Here is a 12,729-nt window from a genome sequence, read left to right on the forward strand (position 1 = left end):
AGAAGATGCAGCTTCTGCGTAGGTCCTGGTCCTGGTCCTGTTGGGGCATCCTCGGAACATGTGCCCCGCCTCACCACAAAGATTGCATTTCCTCCCAGCGGGACAGTCCTTCATTAAATGTCCGTAACAGCTGCAATTATTGCAGCGGTCTACTTTCCTGCCCGTGCAGGACGTTTGGGTATGACCCATTTGTCCACAGTTCCTGCAACATACCGGCATTCCAGGGTAAAATAAGTAGCCTCTGCTCTTACCGATCACAAATGTTGAGGGAGGGTGTAGCATTCCTCCCACTCCGCTTGGTTCCCTCTTTAGACGGGCCATGTACCTCCTCTTGCCGCACCAGAAGCCTACCGCGTTCTTCACAGTGCCCAGGTATCTCAGATCGTCACAATAACGGATAAGGTAGGTCGAGATGTCTGCAGCTTCCACAAAGGGGTTCGGGAAATGCACCACGATAGGGATCTCGTCATAGGCATACAAGAGACAAAAGGTTAGTCCATCCAATTCATCCAAGTAGTTTTTCTCATTTACCTTTTGTACGAGTTGGTGACAGCATCCCTGGCTCTTGAAGGTGATGGTGTAAGTCCCCTTGTACTCATTGTCCTGGAAGCAGAATATGTCTTCCCGCCGAAACTCCAGAACTCCAAGCAGAATCCTATGGCAGATGTAATCCAAATTCTTCTCCGTCCTCGATCCTGCTCCAACTTCAATCCTCACGGTGTTCCGCATCCGGGCATCACCCGATGAATATGTGAGCGTTGCCGGCATCCTTCACTCAGGAACGTACCGACTCTTCTCTCTGAAAGGCGCAAGCCTTCATGGGATCCCTTCCCGTTGCTCCCGGACTAATCCTTCCTCCCAATAGCAGCAGGGGGGTTAAGTCCCTCCGAAAAGGAACGATCCCCCCAGGCCGAGAGAAAGGGTACCAAGAGCACCTCACAGGCAAGACCACACAGGTAAACCTGATAGATCGTGCCAAAAGGCCGAGAAGCGATAACCAGAATTGGTTTCAAACTACGGAGCCACCCAAGGATCCTGAAAAGTCCATTTGTGGAGATGAGCTCCTGGACTCCCGTTAAGAAGACATGTTGTCAACCTCTAGATCCCTTACATGCCTGCACTTTTCGGCTTGCTGCTGCTGCAATCCACGCGTTTTAGATCTGCATAACTCCACCTCTTTAAACACAGCACCTTCACCCCCTGCTGTTCCCACCCGCCTCAACACCGTTGGAAGGGAGGAGAACCAATTAAGGCGGGGGGTGGGGTGGAACGAGCAGCTGTCTACCCTTAGCAGGAGGGCTCCTGATTACATACCTCTCCTGCTGCTGCTGCTGCTGCTGGCTGTCCAGCAGCAGACTGAAGGTGGCTGCTGCTGTGCACAGGTATATAAAGGCTCAGAGCCTAATATGACACGCGCAGCCAGCGTTCCATTGCCACATTCCATCTACTGCAGGCAGGATACCTGGCTGGCTGAATGTCGCTGAGAAGCTCACAGAGACCGCCATAAGCAACAGTTTAACAGAATGCCACAGACTAATCAACCAAACTTTTTGGGTTGGGTTCTCTTTTATAGTCTGCAGGCATTAAATGAAAGAAGTCAGTGTTCCAGCAGAAGGAGACAACGTTTCAGAAAAGGCATTGTAGCAAACCAAAAAAGAAATTTTAAGCGCAGCAGAGTAACCAGCGCACATACCTGTTAGCTCAGGTGAGTTTAAAAGGCTGCTGTTGATAACAAGGGCATTTGCTAAATAGATGGTGTGTGTGCAACAATATACTGAAAGGTCAATTATATTGTGCAGCTTATCTCACCACCTGTAGTTATTTAGGTGAAAGCTCCAAAATGCTTGCCTAATATGTCTGTTTATCCAAAAGGAAGTAAAAAGGGAGAGCTAGAAAGATAGCATTGCATCACATTACATGGCAATGCAATGCACAGTTGCTGAAGTTGAACCAAAATGAGCTTGTAATCTGGCTTCTGCAACTTTGAACATGAAAAATCCAATGAGGAGAAGAAAAGCAAAGCCAAAGAGTCCATCCCAAAATCCGACAAACAAGCAAAATGAACAAAAAACATTGAATTCAATTCTTTCTGATTTTAGAAACTGCATTAAAGAAGGGGTGCAACGGTCCTGGAGATACTGCAATACCAGGTCAATGCGTGGAGTGGACAGAGCAAGCTCTTTTCCATCTCCCTGTTCTAAAAATCCATTTAATATATGGTCCCCAGATAGGGGACGTATCAGATATTAAACTGATAAGAACAGATACTACACTTGATCTTAGCCAAAAGGCCGAGAAGCGATAACCAGAATTGGTTTCAAACTACGGAGCCACCCAAGGATCCTGAAAAGTCCATTTGTGGAGATGAGCTCCTGGACTCCCGTTAAGAAGACATGTTGTCAACCTCTAGATCCCTTACATGCCTGCACTTTTCGGCTTGCTGCTGCTGCAATCCACGCGTTTTAGATCTGCATAACTCCACCTCTTTAAACACAGCACCTTCACCCCCTGCTGTTCCCACCCGCCTCAACACCGTTGGAAGGGAGGAGAACCAATTAAGGCGGGGGGTGGGGTGGAACGAGCAGCTGTCTACCCTTAGCAGGAGGGCTCCTGATTACATACCTCTCCTGCTGCTGCTGCTGCTGCTGGCTGTCCAGCAGCAGAATGAAGGTGGCTGCTGCTGTGCACAGGTATATAAAGGCTCAGAGCCTATTATGACACGCGCAGCCAGCGTTCCATTGCCACATTCCATCTACTGCAGGCAGGATACCTGGCTGGCTGAATGTCGCTGAGAAGCTCACAGAGACCGCCATAAGCAACAGTTTAACAGAATGCCACAGACTAATCAACCAAACTTTTTGGGTTGGGTTCTCTTTTATAGTCTGCAGGCATTAAATGAAAGAAGTCAGTGTTCCAGCAGAAGGAGACAACGTTTCAGAAAAGGCATTGTAGCAAACCAAAAAAGAAATTTTAAGCGCAGCAGAGTAACCAGCGCACATACCTGTTAGCTCAGGTGAGTTTAAAAGGCTGCTGTTGATAACAAGGGCATTTGCTAAATAGATGGTGTGTGTGCAACAATATACTGAAAGGTCAATTATATTGTGCAGCTTATCTCACCACCTGTAGTTATTTAGGTGAAAGCTCCAAAATGCTTGCCTAATATGTCTGTTTATCCAAAAGGAAGTAAAAAGGGAGAGCTAGAAAGATAGCATTGCATCACATTACATGGCAATGCAATGCACAGTTGCTGAAGTTGAACCAAAATGAGCTTGTAATCTGGCTTCTGCAACTTTGAACATGAAAAATCCAATGAGGAGAAGAAAAGCAAAGCCAAAGAGTCCATCCCAAAATCCGACAAACAAGCAAAATGAACAAAAAACATTGAATTCAATTCTTTCTGATTTTAGAAACTGCATTAAAGAAGGGGTGCACCGGTCCTGGAGATACTGCAATACCAGGTCAATGCGTGGAGTGGACAGAGCAAGCTCTTTTTCCATCTCCCTGTTCTAAAAATCCATTTAATATATGGTCCCCAGATAGGGGACGTATCAGATATTAAACTGATAAGAACAGATACTACACTTGATCTTAGCCAAAAGGCCGAGAAGCGATAACCAGAATTGGTTTCAAACTACGGAGCCACCCAAGGATCCTGAAAAGTCCATTTGTGGAGATGAGCTCCTGGACTCCCGTTAAGAAGACATGTTGTCAACCTCTAGATCCCTTACATGCCTGCACTTTTCGGCTTGCTGCTGCTGCAATCCACGCGTTTTAGATCTGCATAACTCCACCTCTTTAAACACAGCACCTTCACCCCCTGCTGTTCCCACCCGCCTCAACACCGTTGGAAGGGAGGAGAACCAATTAAGGCGGGGGGTGGGGTGGAACGAGCAGCTGTCTACCCTTAGCAGGAGGGCTCCTGATTACATACCTCTCCTGCTGCTGCTGCTGCTGGCTGTCCAGCAGCAGACTGAAGGTGGCTGCTGCTGTGCACAGGTATATAAAGGCTCAGAGCCTATTATGACACGCGCAGCCAGCGTTCCATTGCCACATTCCATCTACTGCAGGCAGGATACCTGGCTGGCTGAATGTCGCTGAGAAGCTCACAGAGACCGCCATAAGCAACAGTTTAACAGAATGCCACAGACTAATCAACCAAACTTTTTGGGTTGGGTTCTCTTTTATAGTCTGCAGGCATTAAATGAAAGAAGTCAGTGTTCCAGCAGAAGGAGACAACGTTTCAGAAAAGGCATTGTAGCAAACCAAAAAAGAAATTTTAAGCGCAGCAGAGTAACCAGCGCACATACCTGTTAGCTCAGGTGAGTTTAAAAGGCTGCTGTTGATAACAAGGGCATTTGCTAAATAGATGGTGTGTGTGCAACAATATACTGAAAGGTCAATTATATTGTGCAGCTTATCTCACCACCTGTAGTTATTTAGGTGAAAGCTCCAAAATGCTTGCCTAATATGTCTGTTTATCCAAAAGGAAGTAAAAAGGGAGAGCTAGAAAGATAGCATTGCATCACATTACATGGCAATGCAATGCACAGTTGCTGAAGTTGAACCAAAATGAGCTTGTAATCTGGCTTCTGCAACTTTGAACATGAAAAATCCAATGAGGAGAAGAAAAGCAAAGCCAAAGAGTCCATCCCAAAATCCGACAAACAAGCAAAATGAACAAAAAACATTGAATTCAATTCTTTCTGATTTTAGAAACTGCATTAAAGAAGGGGTGCACCGGTCCTGGAGATACTGCAATACCAGGTCAATGCGTGGAGTGGACAGAGCAAGCTCTTTTTCCATCTCCCTGTTCTAAAAATCCATTTAATATATGGTCCCCAGATAGGGGACGTATCAGATATTAAACTGATAAGAACAGATACTACACTTGATCTTAGCCAAAAGGCCGAGAAGCGATAACCAGAATTGGTTTCAAACTACGGAGCCACCCAAGGATTCTGAAAAGTCCATTTGTGGAGATGAGCTCCTGGACTCCCGTTAAGAAGACATGTTGTCAACCTCTAGATCCCTTACATGCCTGCACTTTTCGGCTTGCTGCTGCTGCAATCCACGCGTTTTAGATCTGCATAACTCCACCTCTTTAAACACAGCACCTTCACCCCCTGCTGTTCCCACCCGCCTCAACACCGTTGGAAGGGAGGAGAACCAATTAAGGCGGGGGGTGGGGTGGAACGAGCAGCTGTCTACCCTTAGCAGGAGGGCTCCTGATTACATACCTCTCCTGCTGCTGCTGCTGCTGGCTGTCCAGCAGCAGACTGAAGGTGGCTGCTGCTGTGCACAGGTATATAAAGGCTCAGAGCCTATTATGACACGCGCAGCCAGCGTTCCATTGCCACATTCCATCTACTGCAGGCAGGATACCTGGCTGGCTGAATGTCGCTGAGAAGCTCACAGAGACCGCCATAAGCAACAGTTTAACAGAATGCCACAGACTAATCAACCAAACTTTTTGGGTTGGGTTCTCTTTTATAGTCTGCAGGCATTAAATGAAAGAAGTCAGTGTTCCAGCAGAAGGAGACAACGTTTCAGAAAAGGCATTGTAGCAAACCAAAAAAGAAATTTTAAGCGCAGCAGAGTAACCAGCGCACATACCTGTTAGCTCAGGTGAGTTTAAAAGGCTGCTGTTGATAACAAGGGCATTTGCTAAATAAATGGTGTGTGTGCAACAATATACTGAAAGGTCAATTATATTGTGCAGCTTATCTCACCACCTGTAGTTATTTAGGTGAAAGCTCCAAAATGCTTGCCTAATATGTCTGTTTATCCAAAAGGAAGTAAAAAGGGAGAGCTAGAAAGATAGCATTGCATCACATTACATGGCAATGCAATGCACAGTTGCTGAAGTTGAACCAAAATGAGCTTGTAATCTGGCTTCTGCAACTTTGAACATGAAAAATCCAATGAGGAGAAGAAAAGCAAAGCCAAAGAGTCCATCCCAAAATCCGACAAACAAGCAAAATGAACAAAAAACATTGAATTCAATTCTTTCTGATTTTAGAAACTGCATTAAAGAAGGGGTGCACCGGTCCTGGAGATACTGCAATACCAGGTCAATGCGTGGAGTGGACAGAGCAAGCTCTTTTTCCATCTCCCTGTTCTAAAAATCCATTTAATATATGGTCCCCAGATAGGGGACATATCAGATATTAAACTGATAAGAACAGATACTACACTTGATCTTAGCCAAAAGGCCGAGAAGCGATAACCAGAATTGGTTTCAAACTACGGAGCCACCCAAGGATCCTGAAAAGTCCATTTGTGGAGATGAGCTCCTGGACTCCCGTTAAGAAGACATGTTGTCAACCTCTAGATCCCTTACATGCCTGCACTTTTCGGATTGCTGCTGCTGCAATCCACGCGTTGTAGATCTGCATAACTCCACCTCTTTAAACACAGCACCTTCACCCCCTGCTGTTCCCACCCGCCTCAACACCGTTGGAAGGGAGGAGAACCAATTAAGGCGGGGGGTTGGGTGGAACGAGCAGCTGTCTACCCTTAGCAGGAGGGCTCCTGATTACATACCTCTCCTGCTGCTGCTGCTGCTGGCTGTCCAGCAGCAGACTGAAGGTGGCTGCTGCTGTGCACAGGTATATAAAGGCTCAGAGCCTATTATGACACGCGCAGCCAGCGTTCCATTGCCACATTCCATCTACTGCAGGCAGGATACCTGGCTGGCTGAATGTCGCTGAGAAGCTCACAGAGACCGCCATAAGCAACAGTTTAACAGAATGCCACAGACTAATCAACCAAACTTTTTGGGTTGGGTTCTCTTTTATAGTCTGCAGGCATTAAATGAAAGAAGTCAGTGTTCCAGCAGAAGGAGACAACGTTTCAGAAAAGGCATTGTAGCAAACCAAAAAAGAAATTTTAAGCGCAGCAGAGTAACCAGCGCACATACCTGTTAGCTCAGGTGAGTTTAAAAGGCTGCTGTTGATAACAAGGGCATTTGCTAAATAGATGGTGTGTGTGCAACAATATACTGAAAGGTCAATTATATTGTGCAGCTTATCTCACCACCTGTAGTTATTTAGGTGAAAGCTCCAAAATGCTTGCCTAATATGTCTGTTTATCCAAAAGGAAGTAAAAAGGGAGAGCTAGAAAGATAGCATTGCATCACATTACATGGCAATGCAATGCACAGTTGCTGAAGTTGAACCAAAATGAGCTTGTAATCTGGCTTCTGCAACTTTGAACATGAAAAATCCAATGAGGAGAAGAAAAGCAAAGCCAAAGAGTCCATCCCAAAATCCGACAAACAAGTAAAATGAACAAAAAACATTGAATTCAATTCTTTCTGATTTTAGAAACTGCATTAAAGAAGGGGTGCACCGGTCCTGGAGATACTGCAATACCAGGTCAATGCGTGGAGTGGACAGAGCAAGCTCTTTTTCCATCTCCCTGTTCTAAAAATCCATTTAATATATGGTCCCCAGATAGGGGACGTATCAGATATTAAACTGATAAGAACAGATACTACACTTGATCTTAGCCAAAAGGCCGAGAAGCGATAACCAGAATTGGTTTCAAACTACGGAGCCACCCAAGGATCCTGAAAAGTCCATTTGTGGAGATGAGCTCCTGGACTCCCGTTAAGAAGACATGTTGTCAACCTCTAGATCCCTTACATGCCTGCACTTTTCGGCTTGCTGCTGCTGCAATCCACGCGTTTTAGATCTGCATAACTCCACCTCTTTAAACACAGCACCTTCACCCCCTGCTGTTCCCACCCGCCTCAACACCGTTGGAAGGGAGGAGAACCAATTAAGGCGGGGGGTGGGGTGGAACGAGCAGCTGTCTACCCTTAGCAGGAGGGCTCCTGATTACATACCTCTCCTGCTGCTGCTGCTGCTGGCTGTCCAGCAGCAGACTGAAGGTGGCTGCTGCTGTGCACAGGTATATAAAGGCTCAGAGCCTATTATGACACGCGCAGCCAGCGTTCCATTGCCACATTCCATCTACTGCAGGCAGGATACCTGGCTGGCTGAATGTCGCTGAGAAGCTCACAGAGACCGCCATAAGCAACAGTTTAACAGAATGCCACAGACTAATCAACCAAACTTTTTGGGTTGGGTTCTCTTTTATAGTCTGCAGGCATTAAATGAAAGAAGTCAGTGTTCCAGCAGAAGGAGACAACGTTTCAGAAAAGGCATTGTAGCAAACCAAAAAAGAAATTTTAAGCGCAGCAGAGTAACCAGCGCACATACCTGTTAGCTCAGGTGAGTTTAAAAGGCTGCTGTTGATAACAAGGGCATTTGCTAAATAGATGGTGTGTGTGCAACAATATACTGAAAGGTCAATTATATTGTGCAGCTTATCTCACCACCTGTAGTTATTTAGGTGAAAGCTCCAAAATGCTTGCCTAATATGTCTGTTTATCCAAAAGGAAGTAAAAAGGGAGAGCTAGAAAGATAGCATTGCATCACATTACATGGCAATGCAATGCACAGTTGCTGAAGTTGAACCAAAATGAGCTTGTAATCTGGCTTCTGCAACTTTGAACATGAAAAATCCAATGAGGAGAAGAAAAGCAAAGCCAAAGAGTCCATCCCAAAATCCGACAAACAAGTAAAATGAACAAAAAACATTGAATTCAATTCTTTCTGATTTTAGAAACTGCATTAAAGAAGGGGTGCACCGGTCCTGGAGATACTGCAATACCAGGTCAATGCGTGGAGTGGACAGAGCAAGCTCTTTTTCCATCTCCCTGTTCTAAAAATCCATTTAATATATGGTCCCCAGATAGGGGACGTATCAGATATTAAACTGATAAGAACAGATACTACACTTGATCTTAGCCAAAAGGCCGAGAAGCGATAACCAGAATTGGTTTCAAACTACGGAGCCACCCAAGGATCCTGAAAAGTCCATTTGTGGAGATGAGCTCCTGTACTCCCGTTAAGAAGACATGTTGTCAACCTCTAGATCCCTTACATGCCTGCACTTTTCGGCTTGCTGCTGCTGCAATCCACGCGTTTTAGATCTGCATAACTCCACCTCTTTAAACACAGCACCTTCACCCCCTGCTGTTCCCACCCGCCTCAACACCGTTGGAAGGGAGGAGAACCAATTAAGGCGGGGGGTGGGGTGGAACGAGCAGCTGTCTACCCTTAGCAGGAGGGCTCCTGATTACATACCTCTCCTGCTGCTGCTGATGCTGGCTGTCCAGCAGCAGACTGAAGGTGGCTGCTGCTGTGCACAGGTATATAAAGGCTCAGAGCCTATTATGACACGCGCAGCCAGCGTTCCATTGCCACATTCCATCTACTGCAGGCAGGATACCTGGCTGGCTGAATGTCGCTGAGAAGCTCACAGAGACCGCCATAAGCAACAGTTTAACAGAATGCCACAGACTAATCAACCAAACTTTTTGGGTTGGGTTCTCTTTTATAGTCTGCAGGCATTAAATGAAAGAAGTCAGTGTTCCAGCAGAAGGAGACAACGTTTCAGAAAAGGCATTGTAGCAAACCAAAAAAGAAATTTTAAGCGCAGCAGAGTAACCAGCGCACATACCTGTTAGCTCAGGTGAGTTTAAAAGGCTGCTGTTGATAACAAGGGCATTTGCTAAATAGATGGTGTGTGTGCAACAATATACTGAAAGGTCAATTATATTGTGCAGCTTATCTCACCACCTGTAGTTATTTAGGTGAAAGCTCCAAAATGCTTGCCTAATATGTCTGTTTATCCAAAAGGAAGTAAAAAGGGAGAGCTAGAAAGATAGCATTGCATCACATTACATGGCAATGCAATGCACAGTTGCTGAAGTTGAACCAAAATGAGCTTGTAATCTGGCTTCTGCAACTTTGAACATGAAAAATCCAATGAGGAGAAGAAAAGCAAAGCCAAAGAGTCCATCCCAAAATCCGACAAACAAGCAAAATGAACAAAAAACATTGAATTCAATTCTTTCTGATTTTAGAAACTGCATTAAAGAAGGGGTGCACCGGTCCTGGAGATACTGCAATACCAGGTCAATGCGTGGAGTGGACAGAGCAAGCTCTTTTTCAATCTCCCTGTTCTAAAAATCCATTTAATATATGGTCCCCAGATAGGGGACGTATCAGATATTAAACTGATAAGAACAGATTTTTTTTTTTTTTTTTTTTAAACCATTCAGTTTAGTTTTTTAGCAAACAGTATGAATTTCTCCAAAATTTGCTACTTAAAACTTCTCATCATCATGGTTCTATTTATTTAGCAGTAGTATAAGACAAAATATAATCACAAGGGAACATCCTTTACGTAACACAAATGCAGAAACTTCAAGGAATCACAAAGAAAAAAATCACTGGTATTTGATAAGGTAATGCCACTTTTTAAATTTCCAAATCCCTTCGGCATCTGTGCCACCACCGCCTCTGCTGTCCAACTTATATATCAGGTATAGTCTTGAAAGAATAAGTCTAACACATTCATTCACTGATAAAGATTTCCTTTTGAAAAGTCCAAGGTTCCTTGCATCCCACAAACTCTCCATCACACAAGCCATTATCAACCATAAAATTCTATCTTTAGACCGACTACACGCACCAATTCCAAACATCGCCACACGCCAATCCACAAAATTCACGCCTGCTAAACCCTTACACAATCCACCTACACACTTCCACACACTGTACGCGTACTCACAATCCCACATAACATGCCTGACAGTCTCACAACCACCACATCCCACTCTCGGACACACATCTGTTCTTATCAACTCTCTTTTCTTCTGCACTTCTCTCACAGGTAAAATATTATGTAAAGTCATCCACACAACATCCTTCTGTTTGTTTGACATCCCATACGTATCTAACTTCTTCCATGCATCTGAAACCTCATTCCCTCTCAGCCCAACAATATTACACTCTACCTCATTTGCACTCATTCTTTTCACCACATTCTTGGTCATTCTAAAATCATTCATTCCCACACTCAACAAATCATGCTTTCTCACAAATTTCTCAATCACCTCATACCAAACAGGACACTTAAAGGCCACAGGCACACTCGCATCTCTCTTCCTCCAGCATAACCCATACAACATCCATCCAGCAGAATAATTAGCCATAAAAGCACCTTTATTGCCTTTACCCAGCAAAATAACCACAGTCTTAATATAATTAAGGCCTAAAAAAACTTCAATATTGGGAAAGGCCAGCCCACCATGCTGACAAGCCTTAAAAAGGCTCTCCCGCTTCAACTTCTCCATCTTACTACACCACAGGAATGTGAATACCAACTTCTCTATTCTCTTAATTTTCCTGTAAGGAGAAGGAAAAACAGTCGCCACATAAAGCAGGATAGGGAGAATCACTGCTTTGATAATTAACACCTTACCACGCAGAGTCAATTCTCTCATTCGCCAAAAATTCAATTTACGTTCAACCCGCATACCACACTCTTCCCAACTTTCATTCCCTTTTAAGTCATCATTAAATAATACGCCCAAAATCTTGATTGCACCCTCTTCACACTTTACACCATCCATACGAATACTACTATCTCCAAAACATTTAAAACTACATTTATTCCAATTTACCCTAAAACCAGACGCACCAACAAAAAAATCCAAAAGCAATTTAATTCTACTCAAAGAAGCCATACTTTCACTCACAACCACAACATCATCCATATAACCTAACACTTTCACATGCTTACCACCACTACCAGGCACCAACAAACCTCTCATCATTTTATCCCGTCTAATCAAACATAACAATGGTTCTATTACACATACAAATAAGACGGGGGACATAGGACACCCCTGCCTTACTCCTGACCTAATCTTCACTTTGTCACACAGCCACCCATTAACCAAGAACTCACTTGACACACAATCATACAATGATTTTACACAATTCACAAATTCTCTAGGAAACCCCATTCTTTCCAGTACTTTAAACAAAAACACATGCGAAACCCTGTCAAACGCCTTCTCAAAATCAATAGCTAAAGTCATACATTTCTGCTTTCTATCCTTGCAATCCCCAATCATATCTCTCAACAATAACAAGTTATCACTCATACTTCTTCCAGGCACTGCACATACTTGGTCCTCCTCCACAACACTACCAATCACTTCACGCATACGATTTGCCAGTAACTTACTGTAGACCTTATAATCCGAATTCAGCAGTGTTATTGGTCTCCAGTTTTCCAAACGTTTCCTCTCACCCTTTTTATACACAAGCACAACCACTCCTTCTTTCATTGATTCACACAACCTACCATTCACCCACATATACTTACATACCTCAGTCAAATCTGTTCCCAAAACTTCCCATGCTTTCACATACAACTCTACAGGTATACCATCTTTCCCAGGAGTCTTACTCTTTTTAGCACTCCACACCACATTCTTCACTTCATCCAGAACTACATCCTCACACAATAGATCACGCTCCTCAGAATCAAGTTTTTTCTCCACACCATTCAGAACATATGACACAAGCCCAGAGTCAATCCATTTCTCATCATACAACTTGCTATAAAACCTATTCACTTCTTTCAGCACATCCTCACCCATACAGTTGGTTCCACTTTCATTCACAACTTCATTCATATCAGTCTTCCTACCATTCATTTTTTTAAAAAAGAACCTCGTACACTTCTCATTTTTCTCCAGGTGCTCAATTTTAGTACGATATATAATTTCCTTTCCTTTCTCATCCAACACACGCTTCAATTCATTCTTAGCCTCAGTAAGTTGATCAGACATCTCCAAAC

General features: G+C 44.1%; 6 non-coding genes and 1 pseudogene across 6 annotated transcripts; all 7 read right to left on the minus strand.

Moving 5' to 3' along the window:
* Positions 1–2,113: 2,113 nt before the first annotated feature.
* LOC141220643 (U2 spliceosomal RNA) lies at positions 2,114–2,303 on the minus strand. The gene has a single exon (XR_012288848.1). It is a non-coding gene; the product is annotated as a U2 spliceosomal RNA (small nuclear RNA).
* A 1,118-nt stretch (positions 2,304–3,421) lies between these two features.
* LOC141220506 (U2 spliceosomal RNA) lies at positions 3,422–3,612 on the minus strand. Its single transcript, XR_012288713.1, has one exon. It is a non-coding gene; the product is annotated as a U2 spliceosomal RNA (small nuclear RNA).
* A 1,115-nt stretch (positions 3,613–4,727) lies between these two features.
* On the minus strand, positions 4,728–4,918 carry LOC141220507 (U2 spliceosomal RNA). Its single transcript, XR_012288714.1, has one exon. It is a non-coding gene; the product is annotated as a U2 spliceosomal RNA (small nuclear RNA).
* Positions 4,919–6,033: 1,115 nt separating this feature from the next.
* Positions 6,034–6,224, minus strand: LOC141220791 (U2 spliceosomal RNA). The gene has a single exon (XR_012288932.1). It is a non-coding gene; the product is annotated as a U2 spliceosomal RNA (small nuclear RNA).
* Positions 6,225–7,339: 1,115 nt separating this feature from the next.
* LOC141220508 (U2 spliceosomal RNA) lies at positions 7,340–7,530 on the minus strand. The gene has a single exon (XR_012288715.1). It is a non-coding gene; the product is annotated as a U2 spliceosomal RNA (small nuclear RNA).
* Positions 7,531–8,645: 1,115 nt separating this feature from the next.
* LOC141220509 (U2 spliceosomal RNA) lies at positions 8,646–8,836 on the minus strand. The gene has a single exon (XR_012288716.1). It is a non-coding gene; the product is annotated as a U2 spliceosomal RNA (small nuclear RNA).
* A 1,115-nt stretch (positions 8,837–9,951) lies between these two features.
* Positions 9,952–10,158, minus strand: LOC141220710 (U2 spliceosomal RNA; annotated as a pseudogene).
* Positions 10,159–12,729: the final 2,571 nt, after the last annotated feature.

Source organism: Phyllobates terribilis, unplaced genomic scaffold (genome assembly GCF_046119375.1).
Source record: "Phyllobates terribilis strain yellow unplaced genomic scaffold, ASM4611937v1 Scaffold_298__1_contigs__length_2340664, whole genome shotgun sequence".
Taxonomy (NCBI): Eukaryota; Metazoa; Chordata; class Amphibia; order Anura; family Dendrobatidae; genus Phyllobates; species Phyllobates terribilis.